A 27,952-nucleotide genomic window follows, 5' to 3' on the forward strand; every position below is an offset into this window, starting at 1 on the left:
TTCCCATTTTAAAACCACAATTTTTATAACAACCGAAGAAACAAAAACAGAAATAACGATCTTTGTTCTTAGGTATTTCCATTTAAAATTTTCCTTCCAAGGTAATTTTTCTCCTTCACAGAAGTATCTGGTCCTCAGGGACTCCACTCTTTACTTCAAGACAGAGGCGAAAGAGCATTGCAAGGAGACCCACTGCTCATGGCTGTTATGTGAAGAGCCTGGCACCCCTGCTGGTCCGGTCTTCACGGGCTGGGGGTAGTGGTGTCTAGTTCATCACTTTTACCCCAGTGTTATATTGGTGTACAAAGGGCATTGCAGATTTCTATGGCTCCTGCAGTTAATGTCTGGGACCAGGTTAAAAATAAAATTTCCATTTTATCCTTTGACAAATATTTTGAGACTATTAACACTATTCTGACTCCTGAAAATATATACACACTGTATGCTTATTTCTCTTGTCTTTGTTAGTTGCCTTGCATTTGGTGTTTTAAATGGAAACATGTGCTAGTAAGAAAGTCGTCCTTGTAAGGGGAATCCTGTATGTTTTCAATTCCATCGTAATTAAGAGTGTTTGTTGTTATAAATGCCACCTGTAGGTTAAATATAAACCAAGCATCTGTCAGCCTCAATGTAAGAGAGCAAATAATGCCATAAATGCTAGGACAGTAAAACTAGAACTGCATTGAAATGAGCCTGTCATCCCCATGAGGGGTGAAAAACACATCCCTGTTTAGTTCTATAAAAGAGCAGAGTTAATAAGTACATATATTTTCACATACAGTGATATATATAAATCTTTCCTTAGAGTTGTGCTGATTTTCCAATGCATGCTGTCTTGTCCCCTTCGCCTCTGACTCCTCTTCCCCAAAATTCGCTTCCTATGGAACTGATCCCAGGAGCCACTTCCCCTGTTTGCCCTGACCACCCCTCCCATGAGAGGCCAGACCTCAGTGCTCCTATAGCACACGAGTACAACTCTGTCATAGCACCTGCCACCTTACCTGTTGACCTGTATGCCTCACGTGTGAGATTGTGGGTTCCCCTGAGATCTTTGTTTCCCCAGAACACAGCACTGAGGTCTGCACAATAAGTATTCGTTGAGTGAATAAATTAACATAAAGTAATAAATCAGTAAACACCTGGTGAGTTCTACTGATTCAAGAATGATGATAGAACTCTGCAGATTGCATTAATAACAGGGCTTGACAACATTCTTTTCTGACAAAATAGAGATAGTCAAGACAGGCCGCTGTGGCTTGTCACCAGTTGATTAAGGGCTCTTCAACACGGCATAATCTGCCTCTCATACAGCATCGTTCTTTTTGTTTCTAGTTCCCTTCGTCTCCCCTGAATGGGCACAGCAGTATCACTTCAAAGTGGAGAGTAACTTAGCACTCGTGAATGCCTCAGCATTTTGGAAGGCACTTTTCTTCTGGGTGAACCAAGGAAGTGTGGAGAATCCTTTGAATCCTCTTCTTAGTGGGACCACTGAAAGCAGCCTTCTCTTTGCTTTTTAGAAAACACCTGCTGGCAACTTTGATTCTCTACTATTCTCTCTCACTGCACACTCTCCCTTAGCTTTATAGCACTTATCACCATCTGTAATTATTTTAAGCGTTTGGTTACTTCACTGCATTGCCAGAGAGGCAATACAGAATCCTCTCTTCTGCATCTCCTCTCCATTTCCATTAAACCATTCAAATGCTTACCCCCCAAATAAAACATGGAAAGTAAATAAATATATTGTTTTTCAGGTGAAGTCTCTTAGCTCGCTTGCCAAGCAACTTGCTGCTGCCAGGTTTCCACATAGAGAAAGTCTGGCATGTTTGCTCATTTGTTGCCACTAAATTACAATCCTCCTGGGAGAACACTGTCTTGTTGCTAGCTGTGTCCCTGTACCTAGCAGTGACTGAAACAACTAGGGGATAAGTAAAGGCCTGGTGAATCACAAACCTCCTGCCAACTCATTTGACTTGGTCACCAGTTTAACTAAGTTTTTCAGTAAGTCATAAAACTTCTTATATCATTTTATGCTACTTAAAATAATTTTTTAAAATCACATCCTCAGAGAATTTTGTATCACTTATATGATTGTTTATTAGTTCACATAGACATGCTTAATGATAAATTCCAGCAAACATTAAATCAAACAGAGAGAATTATTGTAACCATCTATCTTTCTTCTGGCACTCATGTAGTCTGGGACCACAGTACTCCCATAAAAGTATTTCAGTGTGTGTTGGCCAAACTTCATCCCTTTTGTTAACAGATTTGCCGAGGCTCAACTTTTTTTCAGTGACAATCAGATATGAATCCACTTCAATTTGCAAAGCCTCCCGAGTTCTCTGGAAATCACAAGGACTTGTTTACCCTATATTTTATATGCAGTACAGTATTAATGTTTGTTTTAAGTAACTGAGTATGTTCCAGGAAACACAAACACATACACACAAACATGCACACACAAATTTTCTCTTCTGAGCATAGTTTAATTTTGTGTCCATAATTTTCTTAGACTGATTCAACCAGTTCCTAATCAGGGTGCTTCCGACTATACTTTTCTTTTTAAAGAGAGAAATGAATTTTGTGAGATACTATCTCAGACATACATAAAATATCCCACAATACATATTTATTCCCAGCAAACTACCTAGCCTTCAGATGTGAGCCTAATGTTTTCTAAACTCTTTACTTAAAATATAATAATCATTTCAGAAGCTACCTTATGCTAAGGCTGGATTTAATGAATAGAGGCCATTTGTACTTGAACACATAACATACTGCAGGCATTTGTTTCATACAGAATTGTATGATTATGTGCAGGATTTTTTCCTCTCAAGTGAAAAATAAGGTTTGAAAGTCTTTAAGGTCTATACCCTACCTCAGCTATACCAGAAGAATCCTAAAGAATTCTTTCTGGGATTTATTTTGTCCTTGATTTTTTCCTTTTAAGATATTGTTTTGTTTATCACATTTCCCTCCTTTTGCCTTAGTAAGGAGTAGGGTGGAAAAACAAACCAAGCACGGACAACAAATCTGTCCAGTGGGCCATAGTGGAAGCACAGTAGGTCTTGGCACAAAGGACAAGTGTCTGAAACATGGTAAATGTGCAGCACAGGCAAGTGCTTCTGGTGCTGAATTTTGCCGCAGGACATGCTGAGGCAGACACTTGTATAGACAACTGCTTCTAAATATGTCCCTGTATCAGCAGGAAACAGAAGATCTCCCCACTCCTATTTTTCAATTCTGAAAATGGGTCCCTCTGAGCAATTACGTAATGAATTAGCAAGCATCCTGAATAAGCCGCGAGTGCCAAGCTATTGGACAAGAGGATTTTAAAGAGCAAAGAAAAACAGGAAATAACTATCAAAATAAGCACTAAATAGACCTCCATGATCCATGCCATGTGCAAGTGGCATGTAAGAAGGAGTGAGGGAGTGTAATGATTCTCAGGCAGTCCTGCTATGGAGCACTTACAAAGTGTTTTTAATCCTCTAATTGGGTTAAGTTCATTTAATTAGCACTGAAAAGATGCAGTTTCAGTGTTTAATAAAAACGTTTATATTCAGAACAGCTACCAGATGTTTTTCAATGTAGATGTTGTGAAGTTATGCATTTTCTTCTTCTAGAAATCAGTACTTTCATATAATAAGAAATAACTGTTTTGCTTCAGTAGGTGGTGCCTCAGCTGAGAAAAGAAAATTCATGTTTATGGTGTTGTCTCTATCATTTTTAGGAAACCTTTGCTTTTATACTCTCTATTCGGTCTACCTGTGTACACAGATGTTCACACACATCCTCCACAACACGCATGTGCACATGCGGGCACATGCTACCTCTTAAGCTGAGCAACAAATAGCAAGATTTCCCTTGGTTGAAAAGAGTTAAACAGGAAACTCCGAACATTTTATTAAAAGCTCATTCCATGTGTTAGCCACAGGGAAAGACGTTGGAGAGCATCATGAATCATGGTGTCCTTCACCAGCTGGAGACATTCTCCTTCATGTGCTATGCTCTCTCAAGGAAAAAGGCATTGGAAAAACATTAAAGGTAGATTCCTCTGGGCCACAGAGCTGGGAGATGGGGTTGATGAGGCGAAGTGGGATAATCACTTGAAATTATACACATGAATTTAATCTTCACACTCCCAGAATCAGTAGATGGTAACTGCTTTTTTTTTTTTTTTTCCAAGTTGTTTAACATAGCTTTTCCACATTGCAGGACAAATCAGAATAATTGCTAAGCATTCAAAGTCTACTTGTCACACAGTCACATGGGCAACCCTGACTGAGGGCTTTGACTCAAAATTACAAATATAAAAGTACTGAAATTACAAAGATTTAGTTGGTAGAAAGCCTATCTTGGTTAAATAATATGTACTGTATGATGTGACTTGCTATCTGTTCTCTATCTTCTTCAATTATCACTTTACAGATTCCTAAATCCCGATAGTGAACATAAAGAAAAAAATATAGAATTGTCTCCAAAAAGGAACTATATTTGAAACTTACTTTCTTGAAAATGACAAAAGAAAATAATAAAAGGAAGTGTTGCAAGAAAATGGCATATTTGAATGATTAACTAAAAGCTGACAAAATATTAACCAGTCTTTCAAAGTGGCATTTAAGAATGGCTTCTTTATGTTCCGTTTTTAAAAAGAACATTCAACTTTTAAGGCCAGTCTCCAAGAAAATAGGCCTTGCTATTCCTTTGAAGCTCAATTCAATATCTTTGTCTAAGGGAAGAAAAATCACATCTTGACTGTAGAAGTCATATTGAAACACTGAAGTGCTTACTTCGTGCTGCTGCTGTCAGTCATACTCATCACACTTGGTGACTGTCCTCAATCCAGGCAGAAAACCCATTCTCAGTTAACATGGATCAATTGGAAAGAATATAAACCACTCTGCTGCCCTGAAGACATGCAGACGTCCACTCTCACACAAGTTATCTGGATGCTCAGTGGGAATGAAGGGCAGCCCAGGAGGGCTCCTGAGACCCACAGAGGTTTGATCATAACATCACATTGTCAATGTTCTGTATTTTCTATGAAAAATAAAATAAAGTAATTGAAAATGACATATTAATGTCCTACCTTAGCAACTGCATCAATTACTATAAATGACAATATCATACTTCCAAGGCGCTTCTTACTTTCATAGTACTTTTCTTCTGATGTTATCAAGGTGCTCATGGGTTTAAATGGCATGAACCTACTGAATCACAAACAGACCTGAGCTGATATTACTTATGACTGAAAAGTATCCTTTGTTTGGTTTCTGTAATTACAAAACCAGAGGATAAAAGCAATAAATGTTAGTAGTTAGGTAAAGCATTTAGTTTGATGCTCAAAAATATTTTGGAGAGATAAAATATGTCTGGCTTTGATGAGAGTAAACCTAAGGAGATTAAACATTGACTGATGAATTTCATACAACAACTAGTTATAAAGTATACTACATGCATTTTTGATACCTAATGGGCTTTTTGAATGGTTAGTGATATTTTATTTATGTTTTCAACATTGATCTTTAAGTTGGCATCATCTGACATCCAATTAATAAGCCTTTAGTTTTACTTGTTAGATGATGCTAAATCAGTTCTGAGGATTGTGGAAAAATACAAATAGTTTTAGAAAGATTAAAGACATAGGAATAAATAAAACTAAGTTTATTGTAGGTTTCACAACTGAGGAAGATAAAATACAAAAATTTGAATGCAATGGCTATATATCTTTCATTTCATTTTTATAGTGATTATGTACAACTGTCACCTAGTTAATGTGTCCAACTGATTTTGATGCTTACAATAACCTCATAATGAATCGAGTATTATTGTCTACAATTTTAGAGGTGAATTAACAGTACAGAGATGTTAGATAAGATCCCAATGTCACTGTCCGTGATAACACAGGTGTTTGAACCTTGGTGCTCAGAAGCGAGTCTAGAGTTCTTTCACCCACACTAGGCTGCCTTTCATGAGACTATGTTTATATAATTTATATAATTCATTGTTTTGGTTATTCCCAGGTTAATATTTTTAAAGGAGTGGCTAACAGGATACATTTAGGGAAAAGGGAAGACTTATGAAGGACATATTTCAGGACAAACTAATTTCTTTTGCTTCTCAAAGTCCTGTACCATGTGGTCTCACATACTCCTACTCACAGAGGCAAGCTCCCCAAAACCAAAGTAAAAAAAAACACATTTAAAGAGATTAGTAATGATTATTCTCCTTTCTACCAACTATAAAATAAAATACCGTGGATTTCTCGTATAGGATGAGGGATTTAGATTAGCCATCCCTATAATTAGACGTGTAACTCATACCGGTTTGTTTGTGAGGCTGTTATGGAGGTTTTTTCTTAGCATCCAAAGCAAATAAGCAGGGATTCCACTCTTAAAACTGTGACTTGGTGTGACCGTTTCAGCTTTCTCTAAGGTGATACTTAAGCCTATTTCTCTGGCTTTGTATACAGAAGTGTCTTAATCATTTGAAAGATAATTATATTAAGAAAGATGATTGTGACTTCCTTGCAGAGAAAAAACTAAAGGAAAGAATCTCTGTGGAAAGAGAGCCCAATCTAAATGTACTGTAGTTGTCCGAGTGAGAAATGGCAGCTTTTAAACTAAGGCAGTGTGCTTAGGTTGGTTGTGGAGGGGAGCCTTTGTTTTATAATTTTAATAGCTTATTTTCATTTAAATTCAATAAATTTATTTTTATCTATAAAGTATAAAACTTGAATAAAATTTCATAATACTTTTTTCATTAATTTCACCCATGGGAGTATAATCATCATGAATTAAGATGCCTTATTCATCTGTGGAATTGCCCTGGTATCAGTGGGTATTTACAAAACAATGTAGAGGACATGGGTGTTAGCCTCAAAGATTTAAAACTGGGAAAGATGAGAGACTGGGGAATAGACAGCCAAGAGAATACTCATGGGGTTAAATACATGGAAGTGGGAAAGAATGGATAATTTATGTGTTTACGTTTTAACCATCCATGCCCTGGTTTAAACCTTATGAAGATGTAATCAAGGTAATGGGAGGAATATAATTTTGTTGTCATGGTGTTTAGTGCAGAGTAGCCAAAAATGTGAGAAGTATGGGGCTGGTGAAAACAAGGCTGTTAGAGTTTCCTGAATGTGAAACAACCAGAAACTGAATGGAGGTTTGTTAGAATAATGAGAGGAATAAAGTACCTGAGACATATTACAAGGAAAAAAATAAGCCACAGTTCACGTCAGATTTCTGAATAAGAGGTGGGAATGATCTGCTAGTTTTGCTTCATTACGGTTGTAATGAACCTCTGCCTCAGAACTCTTTCTTTCTAATTCAGTCCAACTCCATGGACACAAGATCACATAGTCAATCCAATGCTGAGACTTTTTTTCTCAGTATCTTTTGAAAATACTTGTATTTATTAAATAGCAACCAAAAACATTAACTTTGACAATTCTGGATAAAATGAGTGACCTCACACCAATGTATTCTCGGATTAAATATATGTAACAGGAACAGTGACCCTATAGAAAATACATACAGTATTTCTACACAAGGATCATTCTTAAGTGCCATTTTTCTAAGTAAATTATAGAGTAGGAAAATGGAAGACATCCTTATATTTCTCTAAATGGTGGCTTATTCAATAAAAGAAAATCAGAAATTTAACCTTGTCAGCTCTGATTGTGGAATAAACTGACATAGTTTAACTTGACACAAATGTTATCTCTGTCCTTAACATTTTTTGGCTTCTGGAAACTTTTTTTTTTCCATCTCATTGGCTAAAAACAACTATCACAAGTCCCAGAGACATCATAAGTGCACTTAAACCTTAACCCATGGAAGGGGGAAGCAATCTGTCAGGAACCTGAAGATCAGGGTTTATTCTTCTAGTATTTATAGTCTAGCTTCCTGAATAATGATTCTTTCTCAACAAAGACCACAAAATCCAACCCTTGAGTGGAATGGCACATATTTCTTGTACAGAACTGGAAGTAGCTAGGGACCATGTTGTAAAAATACACATGAAGTTTGCACTACAGAGACCCTACCTGTTTTGTTGTCCAAAATGTGAGTAATATAGATTTCTAGTGAAAACTATTGTCTATATTATATGAGTAGATGATATTTCATGAACTATACTAAAGGTACAATATTAGTAACTTAATCAAAGTGGAGATATTGACATCTAATTTCCCAGAATCGGAGTGAGAGATAACAGATGCCCTAAATTTGTGTGTTAAAATTTACTTATTTTCAGCATGAGGAAGTTTTCCAGGTTGTGATGTCCAACCCAGAAATATTGGTGACAGGGAGAACTCAACACTGCTAAACTATCATTTCCAATCACTTGGTGACTTATATTAATCTCAGTGTTCTGAATAATTCCACTTTACAGAAAGCATATTTCTGTGCTTATAAAGTTGCTTTGTTCTATTTGATTAGGAAATAAACTTTCTAGAGCACTTCACCTTGCAATCAGTTTTTCTGTGCCATCCTTGTTCTGTCTATTATTCTACCTTTTCAAATGTTTTTCATTACAGAGAATGTCCAATGGCTACACCTGCAGCTTAGACTATGCTAATTAGCCTATATAGTTTTATTTTACTCTGGTCATGTTTGTTTTAATTACCATCATTAATCTAAAATTAATGTCCTCTGTCAACAACAGAGAAGCAGCAGCATGCAGCACTGTTTTTAGAATTAGAAGCACTAAATCCTGTCCCAGTACAAAGGAGCTGTGTAAGTGCTGGCAAGTCATTTTACCTCTCTGAGCCCATCTTATTTACCGGAAAATAACGGGAATGAGGGAGGTGCTCTCTACTGTCTCTTTTGGACACTTATAAAACAGCTAGTCTTATCTACAACACTCACCTATATAACTACCTTTTTCCATCTTGTGAAGAGGAGAACATAGCAGGATAGTGAAGGGAGATGGTGCATATCTTAACCCCGGCGCTATTCTCTCAGAAGGCAAAAAGAAAGTCCCGCCTCACGTATTTCATGTGGTCTGTCATAGTTCCCTGCTCTAATGTATAGTACTCTGCTCCAGTCTCTCCTTTCTTCCTCCTTTCTAGTCCTTCTTTAGGAAAAATAAAAAGAAAGGCAGTAGGAGCTAGGGCAGAATTGCAGCCAAAAAGTAACCACTCTTTTATAAAGCAAAGTCCCATTATATGTATGTATGTGCGTGTCAGTGATACAACTTCACACACTTGCTGGCCCAAGATAGTGAAACAGAGAGGAGAGAGAGATAGCTGAAACAGTCCAGGTTATTCTGCCAGTCATTCCTCCTGGCAGAGTGAGCAGATGTCCCTGAGTAAACTGCTGTGGGTGACATGAATGCCTGTTCCCCATTCCCTCATGCTTCTTGTAATTGAGCAACTTGACACGCTGAATGGATTTCAGGAGTATTTTGATTATACCTCAATTTTGCCTTAAACACTCAGTTTAAAACCTACTTAAGATGTTACACTATAATGGGTTTCAAAAATATAAGTTCCAAAGCAAACCAGAACCAATAAGGACACTTAAAATAAAAATCAGTTTATCATAAAAGAATCTCCACACTGCTCATAAAATCTGTGCTTTAGAAGCAATAATTCAAATTATGAAAAAAGTCAAGAAACAAAACACTTGAATTCTTTAAAATAAAACCAAGCAACTCTTGTTTTATCAGTGACACAATGATTCAGTGATTTTCTTATTTTATCATTTGTGTTATATTATTATTGTTATTTGCAATATCTCTCTACACATACACACAGTTCGATTTTCTGCTAACACCTCTAAATGACTCACAGTTCAAGAATTGTTTTTTACTAATTTAATCCACTATGTCAAGTATAAGTAACTGATTAAAGTGCAGACTCCCTCTCAAAGAAAATTTTATAATAGCTCCTTTCCTGAAGTTAATTTTTGAAGTAAAGGCAAATGTGCTGGAAAGGTATTGGGTGGAGGATGTTAAGACTCTCTTTTAAAATGATTGTTAGAAATCCATGCCCTAATTTTCCTACATAAACCAGTCATCAAACCCAACAGAAGACAAGAGGGCATGAAGACCAAGGATTTCAGGTGTTTTGATGAGTCATTCTATATATCATAATTAGCATCTGCACTGGTATTCTTGTCAAAAAGAAGAATGCTGAATATGTTAACGCTCGGAAATGCAGTAATTCTTTTCATCCTGATCTTACTTAATAGTTCTGTTAAAACTATATTTTTGCTTTTAAAAATTAAACTCATAATGTATCGTAAATTACAGTGGAGGAGTTTTCCTGTTAAGTATGATTGGAAAGAATGTTTTTTAAAAAAGAAAAAGAGCCAGGGAGCTTTACCAACTCATAGATTTTGTAATCCATTTGGACATGAAATATATAAGGATTTTTCATACATCTAGTTTGGTTAGCAAAACTAAGAATGAACATATGTGCATAGGCAAATGAAATTAAAATGTCCACTAAATACTAATTATGAAATCACTAGATCTAATTCAGAAAACTTCATGTTATTGGTTACTAAAGTATATCCTTTCCAACATTCGTATAACACACTTTCCTAACTGAAAATACAAGTTCTTGAATTCATAAGGACTGTACCCATGCAGTCACCAACAAGTCTGCTGTTAAATAAGCACAGAAAATGTAGCTTGTGCTTTGTTCTCTAATGACATTAAGGAAGCAGATGGCTCAAAAAAAGATGTGTTAGTACAAGTTGGTAAATCATAAGCAGGGATAAATTACCAGCTTACCTCAAATCCAACCCATTTTCCAGTCCCTAACCTCACTAAGTGCTGCCACTCAAGTTGAACTTAACTGTGTCAGAGTTTTGATTCATGCCTTTAAACACTTGGGCAGTGTCTATATGTGAGAAACTGAGTTGTGGCCATTTTCACAATCAATATTGATCTTCCCTGCCAAAATGATCACAGATTAATTTACATCTGTTATTGAGATAACCAGAGAGAATAGAATGGCTTGGCTTCTCTCCATGCATTTGGTACATTTTGTTAGGTATGAATACTATGGCTCAGGAATGTATTCTCACTGACAGAAAAAAAAATCCAACATGTGTTTCAGGAAAACAGCAAAGATAATATGACACCATTTTAAAATCAGTTCCAAATAACAATAATATTCACACCATCCATGCTCCCTAAAATACAGTACATGACCTTGTTAATGTAATTTGGGTCACTTTATCAGTTTCCCTTATGATTTAGACTTAATAATAGTTGATGAGGTAGTAACATCATAAGCCTAGCACATTTCTAGTCCACTGGTGCTGTAGCTAGGCACAACAGACACTGTAAGCTAGTGAAGAAACAAAGAAAGTGTAACAAGAAAGAAAAGTGAACCACAGTGAGTTACAGTGAAGAAACTTTAGTCAGCCTAGAAGGAAAAACAACAACAAAAAACACTAAATAGTAATTTTAAGTCTTAGAAGAGTTCAGAAAACACTCACAGAAATTGCTTATCTCATCATGAAGCAATTAGAGAGAACAAGTGAAAAAAAAATGCTCTATATGTTTACAAACACAACCTGTGCATCTATAGTGACCACTTTAATTAAACAAACAAATGAAAACAGCCTTGAATTTTAGGTATTGACCTGACCATCCTAGGGATTCAAAGGGCTCTAGCATAGGGAGCCAGCCAGGCAAGTCACTTTCAAACAGCATTAGCTCCTAAAACAGTAGTGATGGCCACCAACCAATAGTTTATATACATTACAGTGTGTGTGTGTGTGTGTGTGTGTGTGTGTGTGTATATATATATATATATATATATACACACAAATACATTGACAGTGTCATGTTGACCTTCATCCATGATCATGCACCTGGATACCAATTTCAGAACTAGTTTTTTTTTTTTTTTTTGCGGTACGCGGGCCTCACACTCACTGTTGTGGCCTCTCCTGTTGCGGAGCACAGGCTCCAGACGCGCAGGCTCAGGGGCCATGGCTCACGGGCCCAGCCGCTCCGCGGCATGTGGGATCTTCCCGGACCGGGGCACGAATCTGTGTCCCCTGCATCGGCAGGCGGACTCTCAACCACTGCGCCACCAGGGAAGCCCAGAACTAGTTCTTTATATAAAGAAAATATATTTCATAGTTGTATTTCTAGTTCTCTTTCTAAAATTTATTAGAATATCAACCTCTCACCCTCTGCAAAGAAGCAAATTTTTTAAAAAATCACTAAATCTTTATCATGAGCAGAAAAATCTAATGGTAAATTAACACCCTGCAGCTGACAAAAATCCTTGTATGTCTCCTAGTTCATGGTTTTGGCTTTCTTCAACTTTATGTCAAAAAATTTGAAGAGCAGTTTGTAATCACTGATATATATTTATAGCTCACTTCAGGAGCCAATCAGACATGATCATGTAACAATGCCAGGTATGTGACTTAAGCTCTGCATAAATTGTTTGTAGCATATTCAGAGGAGGAGAGAATACATTTTAAGGGCTGTAAGAGTAATTACCAAGAAGCAATGCTTTTGATTTAGTGAAAAATGCTCTGAAAGGGGAAGAAATTTGGCTCAGTAGCTTGGCTTAAATGGAGGATACTAAAATCTCCGTGATCTTAAATTGTCTGTTTAACCCAATAACATCTTTTTTCATCTATGCCATCTTTCAGTAAAAAGAGGCTTGGAGACTATAATTAAGACCTACATAATATAGCTATATTAATTAAAATAATGCGACTGTCAACTTGGTAACTGTAACTAAGATAGCACGCTTATGGATAGATAGATGGATACATATACATAGATGTTTCCCAAGTAGTAACTCCAAGTAATTTATTAGCAATAACATGGTTGTGGAATATGCTGTCTGTTGGAGTTCTATTTACATTCCATGTTGACTGGGAGAACATTCTGGGAGTATTTCAGCCAGATAAAAAATACCCTTAGTGCCTAATTTTGAACCAAACCCATACCAATTGTTTTAGATGAAAACTTAACTTTATAAATCTTGCCAGAGGTTCACAGATCTCAAAACCTTTGACTGTCATCTAGAATAAAAAGTAAAGCTTCACTGTGCAGTTCACTTCTATTAGAGAGAAACGAACTGACATCCTAAGTAGTATTGATAATATTTGTCAAGGGCCGGCTGTCTTGTGATTTTATTTATGTGGTAGACTGAGGCACAGCGAGCTCAGGAACTCAAAACAGGAATTAAGTGCTTTAACCACACTTTACTGCATAAAGTCAAAAAAGACACAGAAAAGTGATTTATAAACTTACTAATAATTTTTACTTCCAGTGAAGATATACTGGGTTATTCTGTAATGATCCATGTATACAGAGTGTGGTACTTGGTGAGTATATAAAGAGCAGAATTTCAAGAATTTTTACTGAAATATTAGAAAGACAATGGAATATTCCATTCATTCTCACTAGCTCTCTTTTCATCAACTCACAAGGCTGCTCTGAATTTTTAAATAATATTTATTTGGAGTTATTACCCCAATAATTGGCTTACATATTATGTATAGTTAATAGAAAGTATAGTTTTCAAACTGATCACAGTTGTCTTGTTTAGTGATAGATGACCATAAAGGATTTTGAAATTGTGTTTTGACCAGTTAGGACTTTAAAATTTGAATTCCACTTGGAAGGTTATCTCAAAGGATATTTATTGGCTTTATATATGGTGATTTACAAAAACAAAAACTTTCCCACCTTTGCTCTCATATATTCAAGTTATCTCACCTGTTCACTTTTTGGTTTCCTGAATAAATTCTTCAAACCTTCCATAGCTCTGTCTAGATTCCAGGCACATTGCACCCATCCCTTTCCTTACCTCTTCAGGCCTAGGAATGGTAATATTTTCCTACTTTTTCAGGTCCTTGCCTCCCTTACTACTCCTTTTTAGTTCACTTTCCTAGCCCACACTCTGCAGAGTCCCTTCATTAAACTCTTTTCACTTAACCCTTTTGAGTGCCAGTCCTGTCATGCCAGAACACTGAAAGATACCCAAGCTATACCAGCTCACAAGGAGGCACACTTTCACATTGTGATCTGATGGATGCCTCAAAGCCTTCTTTATCTCAAAATCACATTCTTCTGCCATGATGCTTCAAGCATTCATATATGTGGATTGAAGTGGCTCTGGAAGGCTCTTACTGAAGTGCAGATATTCCTCCAAAGGATAGCAATTAACATTTTGGTCAATAACATTGTAAGATTAATGAGTTTATCAGAGCAGCCAACCACCAATTATGCCCAAGAGACAGGTCATTTTGACGAGACAGATTGGAAGATAATAAAAACATATTTAATTGCAAAGGGACAACAGATCTAGATAGGAAACAAATGTGATAAGCCACAACTCCTCCAAAGAAGTTATTGAAATAAACCAGAGGGGAAAAAAGACAATACCTGAAAAGACAAGGTCAAATTTTGCTTACCACAAATTTTTCTCCCTGATACAGAATTAGTGTCAGTACCTCTCCCTTATTTTGTTTTCTTACATTCACTAAGAAGCTATATTCTGAGAGTAGCACTAGTTTTCCTAAAATTTTGCATGTAAACATCAGCTTAATCTTGAGAAAATTTTAAATACGTTTTATTAAATGTGAAAGTGCATTGATGTTGCAACAAAATTGTTCCGTTTCAGAAAAATGATAAACGATTCATATCTTATAAAATTATAATGGCAATATTCTTTGATGATAAATATTGCAATATTATATGCATTGAAGTTGGGACTTATGGTCAACTACCAACAAAATAGTGAAATACTAAAGAAAAGTAACTTGTCTTCCTATCCTCAGAAAATTATAGTCTCTTATGGGCAACAGGCAGAACAGAAAATACTGCAAAAAATCTCAGCCAAATTTATATAGATGTTATAAAATTCACATGTAATACTTATCATTTTAAGAGAGAAATCTATCTTTTAAAGACCTATATTAACGAAGTAATTTCTCTGGATTTGCAAGGTGCATTCAGGGATAAACACACATTTAGATCGGAATGGGTAATCTTATGCATTACCCCAAGAGGGCAAGATTTCTCTCCACAATACTCCATTATACAAGCCATTTTCAATAATGAAGTAATGGCATTTTCAACAGTCCCCTTAGGAGATTCTTTCAAAATATAACATTATGCTTCTCATTTTTAGAGTAGTTTTCCTTTATGTACAACTAAATTTAAGCAATGAATTACACCATGGTATTCTACATGTGATCTAATGTGGCATATTAGCCTCTTTTTAAAATCACACTTTCCCCTAAAATTTGTGAAAAGTAATTTCATTCCCTAATGGTTGTAAGCCAATATATTAATGGAGTCTAAACTACTTTTAGGTTTTTAATACAATCCCTAATCAAATTATTTTTTTTCTAAATATCCTCCCATTTACCTGAACATACCTGTACCAGGGCTAAATTCTGCATACCTTTCTGCATCTCATTGGAGCTCTGCTTCAGAATAATTGCTAATAATTACTTTGGTATCGTCAGGCTTTCAAGAATTGTTTTGTTATGTATCCTGTGAATCTGGACTTCTGAAAACATCTGAAGAATTCAGTTAGTGAGAGGAATTATGAACTTTCTTGCATGATTAAGCAGTTCAGTGGGATACAGGAAGCAACCTAATTATGTTTCACTTTGGGGCATTCTACTTGCTTCGACCCAAACTAAGGTAGCACATAAGTACTTTTGAATGCACCTATTTTACACTTACTAATACCATTCAGACATTTCAAATATCACCTTGGTAAAATTTTATGCTGTGAACTCTTAGCAATGTTTCTTATGGAAAGGTAAATCCATTTGATTATTAACTATTTTCTGATTGTAAATGACTTGTCACATAATGTTTTACATACAGTTTTTATGTTAGTTCACTGATTTGGGGTTCCAAACAAATTTCATGTTTTCTTTTCTTTCAAAATCTATCTAGTAATTATCTACAGTATGCCAGGCCATGGTAACAGGTGTTGAGGACATAGTTACCTCGAAGCAAATTACCTGCATTTGCATTGCTTACATTCTAGTGTTAGAGCTGGACCATGAACAAATAAATACACTGTGACAGGTAGTAATGAGTGCTATCCAGAAAAATGCAGCTGAGGAAGGGAATAGAGAGTGAATGGTGTAAAGGATATTATTTTTTATAAGGTGATCAGAAAATGCCTCTATGAAAAATCGAATTTGAGTAAACATCTAAATGAAGTGAGGCCAATGCACAAATTATAGTAAATTGAAGGCCCTGAGACCTAATTAATCTTGGGGCAAGTCAGTGTAGCTGAGCAGAGAGAGTAAGGTGGGGTTAAGGAGAGAAGGTGGCAGAGTGGGGTACAGATATGACATCAGGAGCTGGACAGGAGCCAGATCATATGGGACTCTGGGCCACAAGAAGGAGTGTAGCTTTTACTCTGAAGTCCTTGGAAGCAGAGGAGCTAAGTGTTCTGCTTTAAAAACTGTGTTAGTCTGAATAGCCCCCAAATATATCCACATCCTTGTCCCCAAACATGTGACTGTGTTATCTTAAATGACAAATGGGACTTTGCAGACGTGATTAAATTAAGGATTTTGAGATGTGATTATCCTGGATTATCTACACAGGCACAGTGTAGTCACAATGGTCCTTAAAAGAGGGATGCAGGAGGAGTTAGAGGAGGTGATGTGATAACGGAAGTGAAGATTGGAGAATGTGTTTTGAACTTGGAGAAGGACCCAGAAACCAAGAAACACAGACAATCTCTAGAAGCTGAAGAAAGGAAGAGGATGGATTTTCCCCTCAGAGTTTCTAGGATGAAGCAGCCTGCTTAACACCTTGACTTTAGCTCAGTGAAATTGATTATTCAGAATTTTGACCTCCAAAACTGTAAGAGAATGTTATTTTAAGTCACTAAGTTTGTGGTAATTTGTTACAGCATCAATAGAAAACTAATATAAGTCTACTACCTATTTACTTGTAACTATATATGCATGCCTCTAGTTAAGGATTAGAGCATAGAATGTCACAGAGTGAAAGAAGGAAGTCCTACTAGGAAATAATAGTGGCTTGAGGTGGTGGGTTTTCAGGGAGGGAAATAGACTAAAGAACTTGCTGATTGACTGTGTATCTTGAGTAAGAGACAGACGTTGTATTAGTTTTCGATTTATGAATTACAAATTACCACAACTTAGTCAGTTATAGCAACGCAAATTTATTATCTCAGTTTCCACCCATTTATTATCACAGGAGTCCAAGCAGGCTTGTCATGCCTAGAGTCTCACAAGGCCAAAATCAAGTTATCAACTGGACTGGACTCTTCTATGGAGGCTCTGAGGAAGAACTGATTTTCTAACTCACGCAGATTGTTGGTAGAATCCTGTTCCTATGGTTGTAGGATTGAGATCCCTGTTGTCCTGCTGGCTGCCCAGCTGGGGTGGCTCTCAGCAATTAGAGGCTCCTCTCAGATCCTTTCTCTGTGGTCCATTCCATCTTCAAAGACACCAATGGAATATTGAGTCCTTCTTGTGCTTTGAATCTGAGCTTCTTTCTGCTAATAGCTAGAGAAAACTCCCTGATTTTCAAGAGCTCACATGATTATGTTAGGCCCAAATATAGTTTATAAATATAGCTTAGTCTATTAACTAAAAATCAACTTTGTTGATGAGTGTCCTTGTTATATCTGCAAAACCTCTTTTGCCATTGTCTTAGTACAAACTGCTATAACGGGATATCATAGACTGGCTTAAACAAGGAACATTTATTTCTCATAGTTTGGAAAGCTGGAAGGACCAAGATCAAGATATAGAAAAAACTGGTGTCTGGTGAGATCCCCTTTCCTAGTTTGCAGATAGCTCCCTTCTTGCTATACATGGCAGACAGAGAGTAAAAGTATTAGTTCTCTGGTCTTTTTTTTTTTTTTTGCGGTACGCGGGTCTCTCACTGTTGTGGCCTCTCCCGTTGCAGAGCACAGGCTCCAGACGCACAGGCTCAGCGGCCATGGCTCACGGGCCCAGCCACTCCCCCTGCATCAGCAGGCGGACTCTCAATCACTGTGCCACCAGGGAAGCCCCCTCTGGTCTCTTTTTATAAGGGCACTAATCCCATCGTGAGGACTTTACCCTCATGACTTCATTTAAACCTAATCATGTCCCAAAAGTCCCACCTCCAAATACCATCACATTGGGTATTAGGATTTCAGTGAATGAATTTGGCGGGACAGAAAACTTCAGTCCGTAGCAGCCATATAATTTAACATTACCACTTGTGTGATATCATGTTTCTAGTCCCAGGAATTAGGTTGGAGAATTTTAGAATTTTGCATAATGGTTGCCAATGCTGACTCCTTTTATTTTTTTTTTTTCTTTCTTAATTGAGCAAGCAGGTGATCAGTGTGCCATACACAAGAATAGTAAGTTCAAGAAGAATAGTATGTTTGGAAAAAAACAGTAAGAATTACGTTAGTTGGAAATGCCTACTAGAAATACAAAGGGTGCTGAGGATCCAGGAGTCAGATATGTTGATATCGCCACAGGAGAATGATATGGGGCTGAAAATGTAAATTGGGGACTTGCTAGCATATATATGACTTATAAGGCTGCATAATTATACAATTTCACCTAGAAGAGGTGTAGATAAAGAGCAATGAGCAGTCCAACATTTAGGGGTCTGGAAAAAGTTGTGGTGTCATCAAATGAAAATGAAACAGAGAGGCTAGTGATGGACTGGAGAAATCAGGAAAGTATGACAGAAAGAGGAACTTGCTAGAACTGAAAATTCTTGGGCTCCACCTTGAACCTACAGAATCAAAATTCCTGGATGTGGTCATGCAATTTACCTAATAAGCCCTCCAGCTAACTCTGATTCATGCACACGTTTGAAAACTTTAGCTGCGCGGAACACTGGGAAAGTACCCAATGGAGCTAAGTAAGTACTCAATGTGCTTGCATCTCCAAGAGAGGACCTTGAAAGGCAGCAGCAGCATCTGAGAGATCATTAGAAATGAAGGAATTCAGGACCCCAGATTTACTGAATCATATTCTGCATTTTAATAATTTCCCCAGGTGGTTCATATGCACATTAACATTTGAGAAACACTGATCTATACTTTATTAATTCAAAGTTATGGTAACATCTATGTGTACACACACACACACACACACACACACACACACACACACACACCCCCCTACAGATCCCATGCATCACAGTTGATGACTTATTCCATTTAAAAAATAATCTTTCAGGCACCTTTTAAAATATATAATTTATGAAGTCTTTAAATATTTAACAACTTAGCAAAATGTTTTCCCCAAATTCCCCAATGCTTAAAATAACCAGGGACTAATCACTATGCCTTCTGAAGACCATGAAAAATAGAATCTGTAGCCCAGAGACTGGGGTAGGAACAAGGCTCCAGTTATAAGTGTCCCAGGTGAAAATTATCAGAGAACTGGGCAAATAGAAATGAACTTCACCAGTTTATTTTTTCCATTCTAATTAAATACACCTGAAATCTGGGAAAGAGTGGAAAGTGTGTAAAGACAAATTACTTCACAGTACTGTGTACTTCTTGTCTGGTTTCAGACAAGCACCTGAGAGTTTTTTAAGGGGAGAGAAGATTATATAAATTGCTTTTTTTTAAAAAAATTGGATCTCAGCCTGAAATTCATCAGTAAAGAATTATTTCATTTCTTAATACCTTAGATTTGTTTGCACATCAAATAAGATTTACTATGTTTTTTTGAGAAACTATGTGAATTGTAAGAAATGGAGAGTAATTCAGGAAATATCAGTATATGAGTAACTTTTTAAAATGAAAGACATCAAATATGAGTAAGAGTAAACTATAGAAGAAAGTAAATATGGTCTGCAATAATATAGATAAGCTGTTTCATACTAAGCAATTTTGTCGAGATTTGAGAATTAATTTAAATAATCAATAACCTTAGACTATTGTCATTTCATTGATTGCAGCATCAAATGCTAATTGTGAATAAATAAAATCAAAGATATTTTCTTTTCAGCAATTAGCTTTAGCAGATGAGAAAAAAGGGAGCTGATATTCATGCCATGCTGAAGAAAGATAAAGATTTATAAGGAGGTGCTCTCCATTCTTTGTGAGCTATAAAGTCCATCCAAATAGCAATATCCTCTCTGGCAGAGAATCTGCTGCTCGTGCTGGCTATGTGTTATTGCATTTGGACTGTCTCCATCTGCAAATGTTGACTTTTCATCTGTGACCAAAGAAAAAAATTTGTATGAGGAATGTGTAAAATATTTAATCCATGTTTAGTTGTTAACTAAAGGTTTTGTCAAATCCTGCTTGTGTGGGAATTCTGCATTTGTTTCTCAAGGTGACTGTAGGTGCTTTCACAATGTTGGGTTAAATTTGAGCCATAAACGAAAACTCTGATGAAGGTTTTTACTTAGACTGAGAAATGTAAATACTTGTTTCAATCATACTTTCACATTCCAACACCTATATGTGACCTAAGTAATCGACTAATCTACAGGAACAATTGATTTATGATTTCTTTGCCCTGTCTTGGACTTCTCATTAGTAGAATGAAAATAACACTGAAAATTTGATTATCTATGACAAACCACAGTGATATTTAATAAAGGAATCAGAGATTGGTAGAGGTCATGAATCAGAATTTAGTCTTTTACTCTCAATTTTTAGGTGAGAAACTAGGAGACGTGGAATCTAAAATTACTTTCACAAAGTTCATGCAAATTCATTATTTTACTGGGGTTCAGATCTATTTCTATTTGCTTGAGCTATGATGATCATGTGACCTGAGATTTCTGGACTAGTTCTGATTTTAGATATTCTATGCAAGAATCTCTTGAACCTAACATGAGATCAAACAAAAGTTATTCAGTGAATGAATGAGAAATGTTTTTCCCATAGGTATACTCAAGTTTGCCAGATCTACTTTTGGATTTAGACTGTCCACATAACTATGCTGTACTATTTTATATACAAATCTGAGTTTAAATGGCAGTGAAATTTGTACCCCTTGATTGTTTTTCTGAGCAGGGTAATAACTGATATTTATTCCTGTGTGACAGTGATTTTAAAATATTGGTTGGACAAGGATAATGGGATCTAAAGTAGAGATCATGTATCAAAAGGGAAACTGAGCAATGCTGAATGGTTTCCTCTGTTTTCATGCCAATGCTCATATTCAAAATTAACTTTTACTATTTTTAGATTGGAAGCAAATTAATCGATTTGATTTGTATCTGCAACTGATCAATAAGTATAGTGTGTGGAGACAGTAGGGGGGCCTATCAAGTGACTTTACCTGACATTCTTTCAGGTCCCTGCAGATTTCCATAAATATTTAGCTTTAGCTTTCCACTCAGGATAATCCACAAAAATGATAAGAAATTGTTATGCTACTACATATTGTCTCACAAAAAAATTAAAAAGAATAGAAATAAACTGAGGGTGAAAATGAGCCAGTAAAAATACTAATTTTTTGGTTTTGGTCTCCTAGAGATAGTAAAATTATCTAAAAGCGTACTGGGTGAGAATATTTGTTTCCCTGAAATTTTTAATAGGAAGATTCAGTATGAAAAGGAGCAAGTATAATAATTAAGATTTTTCTCAGCAAATTAATAGCAAGTACAAAGCAAAATTATAGGATAAAAGCCTACTTAAAAATGGAAATTTCTTTAAAACAAGGAAAGACATTTTATCACTGTGCCTAGAGATCAGGCAAACTGCTTCAGCAAGTCCAAATCAGTGGATGCATCTTTCACTTTAAGATGTTTAGTGATGCACAACTCTTTGCATACTACACTCATGCTACCTTTCAAGGTACCTTCTTCTGGGGAAAATACAGACAAACTGGAATTTAACAAATGTTTTGCATAAAAATGATGATATATGCTCTTAACCACAAAAAGACCATTATAACATGACAATCAGATATGTTTTGCATGGAAGAGGTATTTTTCTATAATAAAAATTGAATGAGACAAAAATTGAGTGAGATGTGATGAATCTGAACCAAAATGATATAAAAATGACATCTATTTTACAATTCGATTTTCACAGTCTGTTTAGTCTTATTTTACCCAATAGTAAAAATTCTAAGGAAAATTTATTCATGTAAAAGTGCAAACCGTTATATAATATGAAACCTGACCAGAAATATGAAAGGTCTCATGATTTTTGAAAAAAAAATCAGTTTATCAGTTTCGATCTTTGAAATTAAAGGGTTTCAAACCATCAGTTTGAAAAGCAGTGGGCAACAGGCCAGAAGGTACTTGTTAATTATAGCAGTGAGTTAATCAATGAACTAACAATTCTGCTTCCGAGTATAATAAAGTGAGATCAAAGCTCATTCAACTATCCTACCATTTAAGTATAGCTGGAGATCCATTAAATTGGATAGTTTCACATTTTAAACCTGCATGTTTAAAAGTCAGCAATTCAAGCAGCTCTATGACAGCTGTTGATGCCTAAATCATAGGAAAATTATTTTGTTTGGTTTTGAACAGGAAGATGGAGCAAAGATGGAGAGGCAAATACATTGAGAACTGATATAAACATTAACTGAGATGACTTTCAAGAAGCTTTTTATGTGCTTTTGTTTTTGCTTTCAACATTTAAATGCAGAGGCAGATGGCTTGGACAGTTTTATCAGCACTTGTGTCTTTATACATTAAAAAATAAAGAAAGATAACCAAACTCATAGATTGCAGATTGTTAAAGGGGACAAATAATTTAGGTTTTTTAAAAAATCAATAAAAATTTCAGTGTTAAAATAATCATGATGGGGGATTTTAATTACTTTTTTTGAGAAAAAGGAAACAGATTGGTATAATGTTGAAATTGTAGAAAGTATTTATAAGCAGCTTTAAATCCTGATCTGGATTCTAAATAGATATCGTATGATGTAACACAAATAGGACCTCAAAATTTATGAAAAAATTGGAGAGACAGGGAAACATAAGTGCACACATGCACCAAGCACACACACATGCACACACACCATCTCAAAATTTATTAAGAATCCAGCACATTTCTGACACATGTAATACATGTTAAATATTCAATGTTGAGGGAATTATGAAAAGTAAATATAATTATTCAACAATTAAGACGATTCCTTATAGTGATAACATTAAAAATAATTATATGTCAAAGATAAAGGATAATATTTCAGTGAATATAACTTTTGCAGTATTAGTAAAAGATCCCTGATATTTTAAATGATATATATATATATATATATATATATATATTTTTTTTTTTTTTTTTTTTTTTTGCGGTACGCGGGCCTCTCACCACTGCGGCCTCTCCCACTGCAGAGCACAGGCTCCGGACGCGCAGGCTCAGCGGCCATGGCTCACGGGCCTAGCAGCTCCGCGGCACGTGGGATCTTCCCGGACCGGGGCACGAACCCGTGTCCCCTGCATCGGCAGGCGGACTGTCAACCACTGCGCCACCAGGGAAGCCCTAAATGCTATATATTTGATGGAGAATCATGAATTATTTTCAATCATATTTTGGAAAATGACAATATTAAATAACAATGCTTTATAAAGAATGTTTTTCTCCCTTTTAAAAGTATAAAACAGGGCTTCCCTGGTGGCGCAGTGGTTGAGATTCCGCCTGCCGATTCAGGGGACACAGATTCGTGCCCCGGTCCGGAAAGATCCCACATACCGCGGAGCTGCTAGGCCCGTGAGCCATGGCCGCTGAGCCTGCGCATCCGGAGCCTGTGCTCCGCAACGGGAGAGGCCACAACAGTGAGAGGCCTACGTACTGCAAAAAAAAAAAAAAAAGTATAAAACAAATCAGTAAGTGGTTCTAAAAATGAGAAAAACTAACTGGAAACTATTCAATGTTTAAGATGCTTCAGATTATAAACTTTTAAAAGACCAGAACTTTCAAGGAACCAGCAGAATGACTGTGTTCTCTTTAGTAATTCATAATAAAAATGTTTCATTTTTCTTTCTACCAATTCATGACACAGGCTTTATGGAAGAAAACTTGGAAGCACTGTTATTTCCCAAAATAAAACTTGTGTGTGTGTGCGTGTGTGTGTGTTTCAGGGCAACCACTGGAAAATATATATAGGTCCAAATAAAAAGAGTAAAATTTTCCCTATTTAATGTCATGTCCCAAAATAAAAACTTTCCAGAGAATAAACAAAGTAAGCTTTCCAGCAATGCAGCTCAATTACATAAGCAAATTGTTATAATGTAGTTTAGTATATATATTTTTTCCCTTTTCTTTCTTTTATTCCTTTTTTTGTTTTGCTGACTTGACTCAGTTCTGTGGCCTTGGCTACTAGCTGGTCAGTTTCCTTTCTTCAGTAAATCCACATCCCACCACTTCCCTTCTAGAGCTCTCACACTTCTAGGTCATTATGCACCCAACCTAATTGCTCCAAAGTTAAGGTACCAGATATCTTGAGACAGACTCTGTGCCCTAGAGCCTGAGAAATTTTCCTAATCAGTCAATCCACAAAGTGCCCTGGAAACCTAGCTACCTCCACCCTGCTTGGCCACACATACACTGTCCCCTACAATTACAGCTTATTGTTACCCTGTTCTTGGTACAACCGTCTATGTGCCCCTGCCTGGTGGCCTTTTCTCCTTTAGGGCTATAAATAACAAAAACTGGCCCTCATGCAAGTGCCATCGTTGTGTTGTGTGGCACTTTTCAATGGATCTTTAAATTTTATATAACAATCAGCTACCTAAAAGACTGACCTAAGAATCCACAAAACTTCTGTAAATTTATTTATAGACTTTATTAAAAGCCTTCAAATTTATTTACAAGAATGAATCATAAGTAAAATTTTCAAAGAGCAATTAATATTATCTAATGGAAAAACCATTTTTTGCAAGTTAAATATTTTGTACAGTACACACAAATTTTAACTGTAAGTGTCTTAAATTGTCAGTTATCTGTAAGAACTTTCAGAAAAATGTAGAAATGGAACTTGGAACAAAGTCCCTCTGTTGCCTTTTAAAGGGACAAGCCTCCCTAAACCCTACCTCCTTCCCAATGACACATTTTCTCCTCTCTTAGCTCACTGCTTTTAAGGCAATTATTTGTTTCCCAGGATAGACCCAAAGCTCCATGAGGATAGTGTTGACATCTGCTTTGTTCACTGCTATATTCCTGGTGCCTGTCACAGTGTCAGCATATAGTAAATACTCAGTAAATATTTATAGAATAAATAAATGTTATCAGTTCTGAAAAACAATATACTCTATTTGTTAAAGTGTGTCATTAAATGCTGAAGACTTAGGGTCCACATATACTTATAGACGCACACAGACACACACACACACACACACACACACACACACACACACATACCCCTAGTGTTCTCAATTCTTGGGTAATATTCTTAATTTAATAAGATGGCAATGTATATTGGATAAGACTATTTAAAAAATAATCTTGCATATTCTCTCTTTTTTATGTACTCAATAAAAACCTGATGCTATTAATATTTCTAAGGTAGCTGATAATTTATTTTTTACTTTGGGGATATTAACAGGAAAAGAAAAACTTATTAATGATTCTGGAAAAGTAAAAATTAAGGATTGATTTATAGGCCTCAATATATATTATACATCAAATTGGTGATTATCTCTGTTGATGGCTAGAAAGGAGTGAACTTTTTTTTTAATATTGAGTTTTTTATTTTATCTTTGGCTGCATCGGGTCTTAGTTGCGGCATGTGGGCTCTCTAGTTGTGGTGCACAGGCTCAGTAGTTGCGGCGTGCAGGCTCAGTTGCCCTACGGTATGTGGGATCTTAGCTCCCTGACCAGGGATCTAACCCATGTTCCCTGTATTGGGAGGTGGATTCTTAACCACTGAACCACCAGAGAAGTCCCAGACTTCTAATATATCTCTGCTAAATATGCTAAAACATATTTAGCAGAGAAGTTAAATAATTCATTTATTAACTATCACAAAGTATTGCTAAGGCAAAGAGATTTGTTGTTGAGGAAGCTTTTGGTATGATGTTTGCGAAATCAGAATCTTCTAATTACTTAAGGTCTGCCTTTTAAGCAGAGGATATCTTTTTTTTTTTTTTTTTTTTTTTTTTTTGCGGTACGCGGGCCTGTCACTCTTCTGGCCTCTCTCGTTGCAGAGCACAGGCTCCGGACGCGCAGGCTCAGCGGCCATGGCTCACGGGCCCAGCCGCTCCGCGGTATGTGGGATCTTCCCGGACCGGGGCACGAACCCGTGTCCCCTGCATTGGCAGGCGGACTCTGAACCATTGTGCCACCAGGGAAGCCCAAGCAGAGGATATCTTTAATAATTTCTCAGGACATTTTCAACATCATAAAATTTTAATTAACAATTAACATTGTTCTTAGATCATTGCTATTGCTAAGCACTATGAGGAATCAGAAGGCTAATAAGTTGTTTTTTTCCATCAATGGATTTTAAATCTAGTTGAGAGAAAACAAAAATGTATACTAATGAATGACATTTTTGTCTTTTGTCCCCCAAAAGACAAAAATGTCATTAAAGTAAGAGTTGAGTGAGTGAGCTCAATTAGGAAATTCATTATTCATTAATAAGGGAAGATCTGTGGAAATCTTCCAGGTGCATGTAAAACATGAATTGGCAAAGTTAAGGAAGCTTGCTGTGGTACCTGGGAAGCAAGCTGCCCCTGGAAAGAATCAATAATTAAATGAAAACAAGCCAGGCAAAAAGCATCTTCCAGGCCTGCGATCCTGATGTAAGGGGCATTGATTGGTTTGAGCAAAATGTGTTAACTTTGTGGATACAGAGTCACTGAACACACCAAAGCAAAACTAAAAGGGAGAAATTAGTTTGAACTTTTAAAATGTGGCCAGAATTCAGAGGACAGAGAAAGGCTCATAGAGAAGATTCAATTAAATACCCTAGGAAGTAAGTAATCATTCGAGGTTTGTGAGAGAAATAGTTTTAAGTAATGAACGTATGTTTAAAACGATAAAACTATTTGCTCTTGAGGGGATGGGACTATGGGTCAGATGAGAAGGAATTTTAAGGTTATTCTAAAGAGCAGATTTTAGATTTCAAAAATGACTAAAATTTCCGTTTGTATGTAAGAGTACATTTTAGGCATATATTTTTTTCACATCCAGTGTCCATTTAAATGTTGTCTGTGTGTTGAGGTCTCAGGTATTTGCCACCAACTCTTACCTATCTCAGCAGGTATTTCTTTTTTAACATGTAAGAAGTAACTAGAATATTATTAAGAAAAATAGATGTTAATATAAAAACCCCACAATTATTGGGCACTTAAAAATATTAGTAGTGCTAACTTGGACTTTAGGAAAGACCTACATTCCAATTGTTGGCTCTTTTAATAGTTGAGTAGAAAAACTTTCAGGGATATTTTCTTCTTTTTTCTCTACACTTTTATTCTGACGACTCTCTACTTTTGAAAATGCTTTATGCCTCAAGCGTTCTTGCCTATCCACTTAACCTCATTCGTAAAATCAATTCCTAATTTTCAAGCTACCACTTATCATTTGACTGTTTAATCAAGGGAAAAAAAAACAATGACAACAAAAAAAACTTTCCCTTAACCACTTGACACTTGTTGTTTATCAGTAAAGAACTGATGTCCTTTTTACGTAATCAGAGAAGAGTTTACTTTCAAAATCATGGTTAAAATGTATTAGATTGCCTGCTGGTAAAAAAATAAATAAATAAAAGAAAAATATCTATGATGACTTATTTTCCCTTTGAATATTAGACTCCATGTGACCCAATTTGCAACTTAGCTAGACTTTCATGTTAGTGAAATTTGGGTTAAGAAATCAAGAAAATAGGTTAAGCTTGGAAGGAACCACATGTTGTCTTTGGATGCAAATGGTGTCTTTATTTACTGGGATTTCACAATGTCAACCAGTCAACCAGGTATATCTTTAGTAATATACTTTAGTTAAAACATTCTTTAAAATTATTATTTAACTTTCTAAAATGTTGCAAAGTTATTTTCA

General features: G+C 36.1%; 1 protein-coding gene across 6 annotated transcripts in view; it reads left to right on the plus strand.

Annotated features, from left to right (window-relative positions):
- The window catches only part of PCDH9 (protocadherin 9), a 976,220-nt gene that overhangs the window by 945,341 nt on the left and 2,927 nt on the right, over positions 1-27,952 (plus strand). The window lies entirely within an intron of this gene.

This window comes from Globicephala melas, chromosome 18 (assembly GCF_963455315.2).
Source record: "Globicephala melas chromosome 18, mGloMel1.2, whole genome shotgun sequence".
NCBI classification, from domain to species: Eukaryota; Metazoa; Chordata; class Mammalia; order Artiodactyla; family Delphinidae; genus Globicephala; species Globicephala melas.